We start from the raw sequence: 12,529 nt of genomic DNA on the forward strand, positions 1-12,529 counted from the left end.
TTGATAAATGTAAATTTAAGATTCGTATTTTCAAAAAGTGATAGAATGTTCACGTTGCAGACCATTTCCAAGTTTTAAAAATATTTCTCATTTATAATCTCCTTTCTTGAAACTCACATCTTTTCTCCACCTCTGATGAGGCAACAAGATACTTCTGTCTGGGAAAAGTGAAGGCTTACCGGAAAATGATACAGAGAAAATAGAATGAATTCTAAAATGCTTATGCCAGATCACAATCTATTGTGTTTATCCAAATTTTATTTGTAAAGTGCCTAATAATCTATTGGCTTGTTCTTTTTTAAAAAATAATTTTATTTATTTATGACTATGCTGGGTCTTTGTTGCTGCTCTCAGGCTTTTCTCTAGTTGTGGCAAGCAGGGGCTACTCCATTTGAGGTGTGTGGGCTTCTCATTGCAGTGACTTCTCCTGTTGCAGAGCACAGGCTCTGGGGCACGCAGGCTTCAGCAGTTGCAGCACGTGGGCTCAGTAGTTGTGATTCCCAGGCTCTAGAGCACAGGTTCAATGGTTGTGGTGCACAGGCTTAGTTGCTTATTGGACTGTTCTTATCTTCACAGAATCCATGACAGCCAGGTGTAATCTTTAATCCCCTTCATTTTAGACCTGTTGGTTAATTCATACAGCACACAATCAAAGTGCTGTCTGATCTAACTGGTTTTCATCTGTATTAAATGATTCCTTCAGAGAAGTCCCACGTTTTTACCAGGCTATTCATTCAGTTTATTCAATTCACTTCTATTGGGTGTGTACATACCAAGTACTAGTTATGCAATGATGACTAAGATAAGTCCTACTTTCTGTTGGTTGGTTGTGAACTGACCACCCAGATCACCTGGAAAAGTCAGCTACAGATTGCCCAGCCCCACCCTAGACCTCTTGAAATCGAAATGTCAGAAGGCAGAGGATTCTGCACTTTCAAGATGTTCCAGACACTGCGGCTTTAAGAGTTCAGAGTTTAAAACACTCTGGGGTTGGAGGAAGGGGTGGAGGGGGGTGGATTTGGGGAGGTACATATGCTAGGAGGGAAGAGAGACTTGGCAGGTATGACCAAAAAGGAAAACAAATATATACATTATAGTGTGGTGGGTGCTTTAATAGAGTTATACATGCAAAGTGCTAAGAATATATAGTGAGGAAGAATTAAGCTGAACCACATATTGTCAGAGAATTACTAAGTTTCTAGAATTATTGTATCTAGTATTATTGATATTATTTCTTAGCATGTTAAGCAACTCAGTTGTTTATACTTGAAGTACACCTAAATTTAATAGGGAAAAGGTTTATATTTTTAAAAAAGTGAATTCCCAAGTAATTAAAGATTCCCAAGTAATCTTGAAAATTGTATACAGGTATCATCTGACTTAAAAGCATTTCTCCAGCAGCAGCAGCAGCATCTGAATTAAAAGCATTTCTCTGTGTGAATTTATCCTAGTGATATAATTAGGGTGTATGCACAGGTTTGATAACAAAGTTATTGCCTGTAGTGAATAAATTGTGACCAAGTGTCCATTTTCACCAAGTTTCAGAATTAGTTCTCCATGGACAACCTCCCTGTTCCCACTTATATATTGTTATAAGGCATTCTGGACTATAAATAGTTTCCATTTCTTTTCAGGCCCTGCAAAGCCCGTACTCTGTCTATATTAAACGTTTTCCAGTAACAAAAACAGAATTTAGGAATTTAATTCATCATTAGCCCTGGCCACACTGGGCAGGATCATGTACAGAGCATAAATTTTCATGCTAATGTCCAAGTTCAGTGTGTTGATTTTGATAGACTGGATATGCTAGCTATTCACTGAAAAGAGATGGCTCTAAAGTCCACCTGCCTTTCATCTCTGACTCCTCTAGGCATGTAACACCTAGACCATAGGTTTTCAACTTGGCCTGAGAATCACTTCAGCTACTTATTATATATATGTGTGTGTGTACACATATACCTATGTATATACATATCTGTTTATATATATAAAGAATATATATATATATATATTCTTTACATAAGACCAGTCAAACCAGAATCTTTCAGCTGGGACTTGTGCATTGAACATAGACCGTCTTAGCTTTTCCTCTCTAATTCACAGGAGAGCATTTAACATTCAGTTCAGTCCAATCGCTCAGTTGTGTCCGACTCTTTGAGACCCCATGGACTGTAGCACTCCAGGCTTCCCTGTCCATCACCAACTCCCAGAGCTTGCTCAAACTCATGTCCATCGAGTCGGTGATACCATCCAACCATCTCATCCTCGGTCATTCCCTTCTCTTTCTGCCTTCAGTCTTTCCCAGCATCAGGGTCTTTTCAAATGAGTCAGTTCTTCGCATCAGGTGGCCAAAGTATTGGGGTTTCAGCTTCAGCATCAGTCCTTCCAATGAATATTCAGGATTGATTTTCTGTAAGATTGACTGGTTTGATCTCCTTGCAGTCCAAGGGACTCTCAAGAATCTTCTCCAACACCACAGTTCAAAAGGGTCAATTCTTCAGTACTCAGCTTTTTTTATAATCCAACTCTCACATCCATACATGATTAATGAAAAAGCCATAGCTTTGACTAGGTGAACCTTTGTTAGTTAAGTAATGTCTCTGCTTTTTAACATGCTGTCTAGGTTGGTCATGACTTTTCTTCCAAGGAGCAAGTGTCTTTTAATTTCATGGCTGCAGTCACCATCTACAGTGATTTTGGAGCCAAAAAAGATAAAGTCTCTCACTATTTTCCACTGTTTCCCCATCTATTTGCCATGAAGTAATGGGACCAGATGTCATGATCTTAGTTTTTTGAATGTTGAGTTTTAAGCAAACTTTTTCACTTTCTTCTTTCAGTTTCATCAAGAGGCTTTCTTGTTCTTTGTTCTTATGGCTTTCTGCCATAAGGGTGGTGTCATCTCCATATCTGAGGTTACTGATGTTTCTCCTGACAAACTTGATTTCAGGTTGTGCTTCATCCAGCCTGGCATTTCACATGATGTACTCTGAATATAAGTTAAATAAGCAGGGTGACAATATATAGCCTTGTCATACTCCTTTCCCAATTTGGAACCAGTCTATTGTTCCATGTCTGGTTCCAACTGTTACTTCTTGACCTCCATACAGATTTCTCATGAGGCAGATAAGGTGATCTGGTATTCCCATCTCTAAGAATTTTCCACAATTTGTTGTGATCTACACAGTCAAAGGCTTTGGCATAGCCAGTAAAGCAGATGTTTTTCTGGAACTCTCTTGCTTTTTCTATGATCCAACGGATTCAACATTTAACATTAGCATGTACTCAATGACCTATTCCCTCATTCATTCAACACATTTACTGAATATTTGTGCTCTAAGCATTTCTAAGTGCTAGGGATACTAGAGAATAGAAAAAATGCTCAATTCCTATCAATATTCTAATAGGAGGAAACAGACAGATGGTATCAGGTAGTGATGAGTGCTATAAAAATAAGACATGGTAACAGTTTGGAAGCTCCCCTGGAAAAGGGAATGGCTACCCACTTCCAGTGTTATTGCCTGGAGAATTCCACGGATAGAGGAACCTGGGGGGCTATAGTTAGTTCACGGGGCCAAAAAGAGTCAGACGTGACAAGTGACTAACACTTTCACGTTTTTTTTTCAAGGGTAGACAAGCCACATAATGCATCAAACAAGGACACATTGAGAGTAATTATTTATAATTATGTTAAGAGAATGCAAATGAAACCAGGACTGTCCTGGATAAAGATATATAGTCACTCTGGGCAAGATGTTAAAAAACATAGTTTGAATAAATAATGAGGGCCTTTTAAAAAATGATGTGCCATTCAGAAAGGCATTTCCTTCAAGAGAAACATCTAAGCAGAAGCCTGAGGAAGATACAGTCACTAGCCATGAGGATATTAGGGGAAGAGCATTTCAGGTAGGTGGAAGAGCATCTGAGATAGAGGCAAGCTTGACATGTTAGGGAAAAAAACATCTATAAATCTAAGCTAATTTACAGTTCTTATTATCTAACTTTGTTAATGAAGACCCCATTTGGGGAAGCTAAGAAATTAATTTGAGTCTAAAGAAACAACTGACATTTGTATGGGTTCTATGGGTTTAGAGGAAGAAAAATAGCCAAGTCAAGTCAAGCATATTACAATATGAAAAACAAACAAATTTATTAAAAAAAAAATTGAGGGACTTCCCTAGTGGTCCAGTGGCTAAGACTCCACATTCCCAATGCAGGGGTCCTGGGGTTTGATTCCTGGTCAGGGAACTAGATACCACATGCCACAACTAAGGGTTCAAATGCCACAACTAAAGATCCTGTATGCCTCAACTAAGACTCAGTGCAGCAGCCAAATTAATAAATATTAAAAAAAAAAAAAATATTGGCACAGGTGCGTACAAGTTTCTAGCAATGTAAGCCAAAGTCTGGTTTTAAAACAAAAACCTATAGTATCAATTAGCGTTCCCATTATTTATTGACTTCTTGCCTACAAACTTTTAAAAAGCAGCTGTCTTTTATTTTCAAATGCAAAGCAGATGGAAATTTACCAGGAAATCTATATTAAACAAAAGAAAATATTTGCAACATTATTAACTGAATTCTTTTGACTCTATCACCTACCTGACACTCTGACTTTTATTTTTCACTTTCTGAAGACTTCACTTAATTGGAAATCAAGGCTCTGAATTGGTTATTTCTCCATCAGTGTGTTTACATTGAAACGAAGGAAACCTCTTGGTTTCAGAGTTATGTAAAGTCATCAAAAAACATCAAAATGTTTCTTTGGTTAAAAAGGATCTTCTACAGACGTGAAATCAATGTGACCGTAAGAGAAAAGGAAACCGAAACTGTTTATCAGGCTTCAAAGTTAAAAGCCAGGAAACTGTAACAGCATCAACAAAATCCTGTATGTGGACCCACTGGTAAAAAAAATAAGTGGGCTAATTGCATATGTAAGTGACCTAGAAAAGGAGTGTTGATTGACAATTAATTTTATTCATTCTTCTATTTTGTTGAATGCCTGCCACAAATAGTTGCTGGGTGTGTAATGGTGAGCAAAACAGACATGATTCCTGCCTTCATATAGGATATGGAAGATGACAGATATTACTTGAATAATCACTCAAATCAATCTAAAATTACAAACTTTACTAAATGCTTTGAAGAACAGCAGGGTGTCATCACTGAGACCTACCTAGGCTGGGGGAGCCAGGGAAGGCTTCATTGATGAAGAAACATTTGACTGAGCTCTGAAGATTGAGGAAGCATTAACTAGCTCAGAGCGAGCTGAGTGGGAGAAATGAACAGAGGTCAGGAGATAGGAACTGCCAAGTGCAAAGCCAAAGTTGTGAAGGTGTGGATGCAAAGACAGAAAGTATGTCTAGAAAGTAGAAAGTGAGGAGAGTAGCTAGAGATGTTGTGGGGATATAGACCTTCAGGCTTGATTGAGAATTCGGCAGAAAAATAGGCAGTCACTTCAGTGTTTAAATTATAAAAATGATGTGACCATAGTTTATTTTTAAAAGTCAGCTCTGGGGTCAGGAGAACTTCCACTTCCAGTAATAGATTAGGTAATTCAGGTTAGCCCTCTTACCCAAACAACCCACAAAGTTGGAAAAAAAATTTTGTTTTAATTATTCCAAGAGCTAACATAAAGAATTATGGTAATTAGACCTGAGAGAAGAAGACTCAGAGGTGAGCAGAACATTTCAAGCCACTTTTCCCAAAGAGGTGGTTGAGAAGCTGAAGAGAACTTTTGACAGCCTAGCAGGGATCGAGGTATAAAAACTGAAGTTCAGGGAAGGTCAAGAGGAAAGACGCCAGCTTTGGGGTTGGGACCCAAAGGACTACATGGGGAGTGAGGGCAAACCAGACATAGACCAGCCCTCCTAGCTTCAAATCCTCTCAGGCTCTGCAATTGGATTAAAATGATCTAGGATTGCTAGTGGCCTTAACCCCTTGCCAGAAGCAAACATAAATCCTTCTTGGAGAAAGATAATATTATTGTAGGCCTCAAACTATTTTTACAATTATCTAAATGCAATATCTGGCACTCAATTAAAAGCAACCAGATAAGCATTCCAAACTAATGGGATATGTCAAAGGACACAGAAGCCAGATTTAAAGGTTCTCCTACTGGCCAAAACAGGGCAATTTGAATTCTAAAAATAATGATGGCAATTCATTGTAATATATTGAATGAAAAAGAATCCATGAGTCAATCAAAACACTCAAAAAAAGAAAAAAAAGGCAGGGAGAGAAGGCAGGGCACAGAGGAGGAGGGAAAGCTCTTCTTTACAGAAGGGTTCCAGGTAATAAATGTAGATGGATTGACAGGATTAGAAAATCGTCATTTCATAACAACTAATATAATAATTGACAAGGAAAGATCATCAATGGATGTTAACACTACTGGGTGAAAGGTTGGAAGATGAAACATTCACATAGTCTCAAGTATCTCCTTATACATTGATAGAAAGAAAAAGTCAAAGTGTTAGTCGCTCAGCTGTGTCCAACTCTTTTTGACTACATGGACTGTAGCCCACTAGGCTCCTCTGTCCGTGGAATTCTCCAGACAGGAATACTGGAGTGGATTGCCATTCCCTTCTCTAGGGGACCTTCCTGACCTAGGGATCAAACTTTGGTCTGCTGCATTGCAGGCAGATTCTTTACTGTCTGAGCCACCAGGGAAGCCCAAACATTACTCATTAATAACTAAAGGAAAGATGGGATTTCCCTGATGGTCCTGTGGTTAAGAATCTGCCTTGCAGTGCAGAAGACTTGGGTTCTAAACTTGGGTTCCCTTGTTGGGGATCTAAGACTCCTCATGCTTCGGAGCAGCACACTCCACAACTATAGAGTCCACACAAGGCAACAAAAGATCCCAGATGACGTAACTAAGACCTGATGCAGCCAAATAAATATTTTTTAAAAATAAGTAAAGAAGTAATCTGACCATTAAAGAAATCACACACCAGCTTAACCCAATGGTCAAACTTAAATGACTGCTAACAGACATTATAAACCTTCTGATATGAGGAACAAAAGAAGACAAACCATCGTCTATGTAGTATTCTTGTCAAATATATTGAACTTTGATTACTGTGTAAGGCATGTGTTTGGAGCTTTAGATGAATGAGACCTTAAGATAAAACTTTGTCTTCTCTGAATTCAAGTTTATAAATAGTTCATGAGATAAGCCATCCATGAAAATTATAAGAATTACTTTCTTTGCCAAGGGTAAAACAGCAATATCACAAAGATCCTCTGCAAATGCCCAGCTAATCATCCAAGACTCTAGCTCTCTCCTATATAAACTTACCAATAGAAAGTGTTAACACTCTGAAAGCAGTGCTTTAATGAAGACAGAGTTTGATATGGAAATCTCTAGTTCACCTACTGAGCTATATGGCAATTTAACTGAACAAAAAATTAGAGATTCTATTATGCCTTGGCAACTGGCTGGGTGCTGAACATATTTCTCAAAAGGCAAACTCTCCTCTGGGAGATGTGTCTTTTTTAAACTGCTGGTAGTCATTTCAAGTTTAGTGAAAGACTTTTCAGTCTTTTCTGGAGAGTGCATTTTGATGGAATGTGCAGGCATTTGAGCACTCAAGGAGTTAAAAGAGGAACTGCCCTAGAAACAATAGAATGAAGGAAGTGCATGATGGAATTTCAGTCCTTCTTAAGAATGTGTGGGAGGGTTGAGGGAGCTAGTTGTAGAATAGTTTGGTTTTGTTTTTTAGAGAGGAGGATTGGTTAGTTACTTGGTTAAGGAGAAAGAAAGGAATATAAAGAAGAGAAGGTCATTACAGAAATGTCAGCATACCTTCCCACAGCTACCAGGGGCCTGGATGGGAAGTGGGAGTAGGGCAGGTGGAGGAAACAATTTCTAGAACATAAATGTCTTAATCTAAGCATGAGACAATAATCACACAAATAGTGAGACACTCTGCAGAACTCATTAAAGAATAGCAGTGTTATGAGAGGAAAAGAAAACAAAAACAGCAGAACTATTCTAGGTTAAAGCAAACTAAAGGCCATGTCTGAGCTTTATATAGACATTGGATATTAAAAAATGCTGCAAAGAATATTATTCAGACAGTTGAATACATAATGAATATTAGATATGTTATTAATCAAACTTCTTGAGAGTGGTAAGAGAGGTATTGTGATTATGTAGAAGAATGTTCTTGTTCTTAAGAGACAGAAATACATGTTGAAATATTTATGGGATGAAGCATCACGACATCAAATGGCTCAGGCAAAAAAAAAAAAAAAATGTATACATATATGCAGTCCTCATTTTGCCTGGTAGTGTAAAACTCAAAAATGACCACGTTAAAAAAAAAAAAGACTGGTGGCATAGTGGATAAAAATCCACCGGCCAATGCAAGGGGACATGGGTGTGATCCCTGGTCTAGGATTATTCCACATGCCATAGAGCAACTAAGCCCATGTGCCGTGACTACTGAAGGCCACACACCCTAGAACCTGTGCTCTGCCACAAAAGAAGCCACTGCAATGAGAAGCCCTCACACTGCAATGAAGAGTAGCCCTTGCTCACTGCAACTAGAGAAAGCCTACACAATGCAACCAAAAATAAAAACAATAAAAAAGTAAGTGACTGTGTAAAGTGAAACTGTGCACAATTATTTTTAATGATCAGTGGGGGAAATTACCACTGTTCTATGACCTTTAAACAGTTATATCAAAACACTATAAACTCTTATGTTCAGTTATAAATGTAGGAAAAGGAAAAATTAGTAAAACTAATTTTTGTTTTGGAGAAGGAAATGGCAACCCACTCCAGTAGTCTTGCCTGGAAAATCCCATGGACAAAGGAGCCTGGTATGCTACAGTCCATGGGGTCACAAAGAGTCGACATGACTGAGTGACTTCACTTTCACTTTCAATTTTTGTTTAGTATGATATCATTCAGTTGCTAAGTCGTGTCTAACTCTGCAACCCCATGAACTGCACACACCAGGCTCCTCTGTCCACTACTATCTCCTGGAGTTTTCTCAAATTCATATCCACTGAGCTGGTGATAATATCTAACCATCTTATCCTCTGCTGCCCCCTTCTCCTTTCGCCTTCAATCTTTTCCAGCATCAGGGTCTTTTCCAATAAGATGGCTCTTTGCATCAGGTGGCCAAAGTTATTGGAGCTTCAGTTTCAGCATCAGTCCTTCCAATTAATATTTAGGGTTGATTTCCTTTAGGATTGACTGTTTGATCTCCTTGCAGTTCAAGAGATTCTCAAGAGTCTTCTCCAACACCACAGTTCAAAAGCATCAAATCTTTGGCACTTAGTCTTCTTTACGGACCAACTCTATTATCCATACATGACTACTGGAAAAACCATAGCTTTGACTGTACAGACCTTTGTTGGCAAAGTGATGTCTCTACTTTTTAATATGCCGTCTATGTTTGTCACAGCTTTCCTTTCAAGGGGCAAGTATCTCTTAATTTCATGGCTGCAGTCACCATCCACAGTGATTCGAGAGCCCAAGAAAATAAAATCTGTCACTGCTTCCACTTTTTCCCCTTCTATCTGCCATGAAGTGGTACTGTAATTTAAAACACTAGAAATATCGAGGATTAAAGTATTTTATTTCTTCATAAAAAACTGAAGAGTACTTTGAACTGTTCTTCTGATCATGTAACTATATGGAATCTTCTCTGTGCCTTTCAAGTTGTCATACTCCTAAGTTTGAGTCAGTTTGCCGCCCTTCATCCCTTTCACTTACAATGTTGTGAAATATCTCCAAACGCTCCTATAATGTGAAGTTTTTGATAATGTCACTTCCCTGGAACATCTTAATCCTTTTTATCACAACCACTTTCCTCATTAATCTTGATAGATTTGCCTCCACTAAGTTCCTCTGGCTGCATTTCCAGAGCATATCTAATGGTAGCAGTGTCAATATTCCCAGTTAAGTCTTGCATAACTCTATATATGTTTGATTTGAATTTCACTTTCATCATTATTACTTTTAATTTCTTTCCTGCATTTTCATCTTTTTTGGTCAATATCCTTTTTATAAAATGTCATGTGAATTTATCACTGAGAGGCAAGGAGGCAATACAATTGTATGCTGTGCTATCTCTGCATGAACTGAGTAACAGATGTGTAGTGACCCTTCTAACAGATTTGAAAGAGTGTCATGATTGGTCACTGTCACTGGTCATTACAAGCATCTGTTAATTATGTAGCTATTTGAAGACTGAAGCTCTGGCAGTGAAGTTTGTACTTTACACAATTATAGTTAGTATACATGGTGGAGGAGCCTGGTAGGCTGTAGTTCATGGGGTCGCTAAGAGTCGGACACGAATGAGCGACTTCCCTTTCACTTTTCACTTTCATGCATTGGAGAAGGAAATGGCAACCCACTCCAGTGTTCTTGCCTGGAGAATCCCAAGGATGGGGGAGCCTCGTGGGCTTCCATCTATGAGGTCGCACAGAGTCGGACACGACTGAAGCGATTTAGCAGCAGCAGCATACCATGGTAATTGAAATTTGAATCATGTCATTGTGTAACTGCCTCTCTCTGTGTGTGTACACCTATTTATGTGTGTGAGTCTCAATAAAAGATATATAGATACCCAGTGCACTATTCTGGCAGCTTTCTGTAATTTCGAATTTGTCATAATAAAAATTGGAGCAAGACAGGGGGAAAGAAGCAGGTCGTGGAGGAAACAACGAAATAAAAAAATGTAGAGAAATAATAGGCAACAAAAACAGACCACCAGGGAATCCAGAGAATAGAAAAGGCTGTGGAATTAGACTGCTTCAGTTTGAATTCCACTTTACCCATCAGCTGTATGATCTGGGACAAGTTATGTATTCTTTGAATTGATTTCCTCTTAAAAAAACGGAGTTAAAAATGCTACCTACTTCACATGGTAATATGATGACTAAATAAGTTGTATATGGACTTCCCAGTTGGTCCAGTGGTTAAGAATCTGCCTGCCAATGCAGGGGACACAGGTTTGACCCATGGTCTGGGAAGAATCCACATGCCTTGGATCAACTGAGCCTGTGTACCACAACTACTGCACCTGCGCACCCTAGAGCATTGGCATGGCAACAGGAGATGCCACCACATTCAGAAGCCAGCACACAGCAAGTAGAGAAAGCCCAAAGTGAAGTGAAAGTGAAGCCGCTCAGTCGTGTCCAACTCTTTGTGACTCCATGGACTGTAGCCTACCGGTTCCTCTGTCCATGGAATTTTCCAGGCAAGAGTACTGGAGTGGGGTGCCATTTTCAGAGAAAGCCCAAGCATAGTCATAAACACCCAGTGCAGCCAAAAATAAAGAAATACATAAATTTTTAAAAATAAATAAATAGGTTACATATATAAAGTACTTAGCACAATAGTGATACACAGTAATTACTTTATAAGTATAAGCTATTGCAGGTTTGTTCATCTAGGGGAGACTTTAATATATCCAGATACCATAGGAATCCAGATTGAAGAAGGGATAATGGATATGATTCCTAAGAAGGTGAGAGGGAATGAGATCTGAAGAAGAAACAGAGGCATTGGTCTTGGGCCAAAGTATGAATACCTCTATTTTAACAGGAGGGACAGACAATACCACGGGTGCCCATGTAAGTTGGGTGGTAAATATGCCAGGGAGAAGGTGTTACAGTATAATGACTTCTGTTTTCTCTAAGAAATAAAAGATATTTTCTGAGAGTGAGCAGCAAGGCAGGAGTTTAGAGATTGAAGAGAGTGGAGAAGATCTGAAATGGCCCTTGCAGAGAATAAGAGAGCCAATTGGCCAAAGAAATATAACAGTGTTGTTAGCAGTGAGGGCCCAGAGCTCAGTTCAGTTCAGTTGCTCAGTCGTGTCCGACTTTTCGCAACCCCATGGACCACAACACACCAGGTCTCCCTGTCCATACCAACTCCCAGAGTTAAGTAGACAAGGGAATTTCAGGTATTGGCAAGAGGATTACTGAAAGTACAAACCATGAAATCTAACCTGGGATGGAGGGAGGCAGGACAAGTCCTGTGGTGAAAGTGAAGGGAACCATGGATCAAGGAAAGGTCCCCTTAAGATCAAGGAATGGGCCCAGTGAAAATTGTTTAACAAACAAACTAGCCATTTCCTAAATTAGGGAGCAGTGCTGTATGTAAACAGGATGTTCAGTAGGGGCTCTTTCTGTTTTCCTTTTGGCTGAAGCCCTAAAGATCGAGAAGAAAACAATAGGTGCTATAATGAGGGGCTGTATCACCAATGCAGGACTTGTAAAGGGGGTCAGACTGGTCTTGTGACCTTAAATCCACTCAACTGGAGGATGTATAAGCACAGGGGTTGAAAAATTGGGAGACATTTTCTTTTAAGAATTGGAATACCTTGGCTCTTTCTTCTCCCCTCTCCTAGGCGAAGGGAATGGTTCTCCTCTCTTCTCAAACCAAGTAAGAGAGATAATTTAAGAAAGCACCTAAAGACCTTACAACATGCCTCCTTCAGTTTGAAGAGTGTAAGGACTGGTAAGAGAAGCTCTGGCCAAATGGGAGGTGGTGGGGGCCGTTGGG

Source organism: Bos javanicus, chromosome 1, assembly GCF_032452875.1.
Source record: "Bos javanicus breed banteng chromosome 1, ARS-OSU_banteng_1.0, whole genome shotgun sequence".
NCBI classification, from domain to species: Eukaryota; Metazoa; Chordata; class Mammalia; order Artiodactyla; family Bovidae; genus Bos; species Bos javanicus.